The sequence below is a fragment of the Hyaena hyaena genome, unplaced genomic scaffold (assembly GCF_003009895.1).
Source record: "Hyaena hyaena isolate Hyena2069 unplaced genomic scaffold, ASM300989v1 scaffold_100, whole genome shotgun sequence".
NCBI classification, from domain to species: domain Eukaryota; kingdom Metazoa; phylum Chordata; class Mammalia; order Carnivora; family Hyaenidae; genus Hyaena; species Hyaena hyaena.
In genome coordinates, this window is record NW_024080732.1 from 2,509,806 (window position 1) to 2,511,465 (window position 1,660).

The 1,660-nt window shown below is 33.9% G+C and overlaps 1 non-coding gene across 1 annotated transcript; it reads right to left on the bottom strand.

Moving 5' to 3' along the window:
- Nucleotides 1-661: 661 nt before the first annotated feature.
- Nucleotides 662-803, bottom strand: LOC120234034. The gene has a single exon (XR_005528965.1). It is a non-coding gene; the product is annotated as a U4 spliceosomal RNA (small nuclear RNA).
- Between the last annotated feature and the right edge of the window lie 857 nt (nt 804-1,660).

Genomic DNA, 1,660 nt, shown 5'->3' on the forward strand with positions numbered 1-1,660 from the left:
AATTGTCACAGTAATTGGGGGTGAGGGTTGGCTACAGACCTTTAATGGGTAGGACCAGAGATGGTAGTAGGCATCTTGTGATTCATGAGATAGTACTGCACAAGAAAGAATTGTTCCACATGCTACATGACTTTGAGTGTCCCACTTACATTCATGTAGGCAGAAAAACAGGTTTCTAGTGATCTGGACTTAGGATATCTGGACAAAATGCTTTTTGCATTGTTTTAAATATCCCTGAATTTTTTTGGACCATAACTACCATGTGAACCAAGGGAAGATTTTACTTCATTTAGTTTGGAAATTTACTAAAAATTGTTCACCACTTCAAAATATCATGTCCCACAAGACTGCTATTCAGTCATCAGTTCAATATACCCGTTAGTCTATACTCAAGCTTTGCTTTCAGGGTGATTCTGTGTTTAGGTGCAGGCAAGCATCTGACTAACCTAAACATTTGCATGTTGAAAATCAATTTTTTGTATTGCATTTAGTAAATTGCTGAATGTATCACATTCCACAAATTATTATATTGATTATTTTGAATTTTATATTTAGACAGGTTATATTATTTGAATTTCACTTCAAGATAATAAAAGAGGCACTATAAAATATGTGTTATAAAAAGGCACTTTTGTTCTTAAAAAGTTGAGAGTTGCTATTTTATATTTTATATTTTTGAAAATTGTTATTTAAAAGCAGTGGTTCTTAAGTATATCAGATTGACCTGTGAAAGTTTTTTCAATTAGCAATAATCGCGCCTCGGATAAACCTCATTGGCTACGATACTGCCACTGCGCAAAGCTGACCTGTGAAAGTTTTTTGAAAGTGATCATTGTGAACCTCCCCTACAAATACTAATTTAATAGTTGTCTAGAAATATTAGGAACTCTGCAACTCTTTTCTACTTCATGACATATGTAGATGATATTCTTTGTATTACACACCTAGGGTGAATGAAGGCAGGTGCTTCAGGCATCATGTGACAGTTTCTGGGGATTCTGGTGGCCCCTGTTTTGTCCAGCCCTGTCCTGCCATGCTAGTAGACATGTATTGACAGCTTAGATGCTTGGAATGCTCCTTAAAAATTCGAATTCTTCCTTTCACAAGTGTATACATATATCAAATGTAACTTTATACACTTTAAAATCTTACAAATTTTACTTGTCAATTACACCTATATAAAGTTGAAAAAACAATTTGGACCCTTGAATTTCACCCCAGTAATTTTAAAAATTAAACTAAATTAAATATGATTTAATTTGATTTGATTAATGAATTAATTTGTAATTTATTTTTACATTTACTTCCAAGTTAGTTAGCATATAGTAGAATAATGATTTAAGGAGAAGATTCCAGTGATTCATCCCCAACGTATAACACTCAGTGCTCATTTCAACGTGTCTTCCTTAATGCCCTTTATGGATTTAGCCCATCCTCCACACGCCTGACCCCTCCAGCAACCCTCAATTTTTTTCTCTGTATTTAAGTCTCTTATGTTTTGTCCCCTTCCTTGTTTTTATATTATTTTTGCTTCCCTTCCCGTATGTTCATCTGTTTTGTATCTAAAATTCCTCATATGAACAAAGTCATATTTGACTTTCTCTGACTGATTTCACTTAGTATAATACCCTTTAGTTCCATCCACGTAGTTGCAAATGGC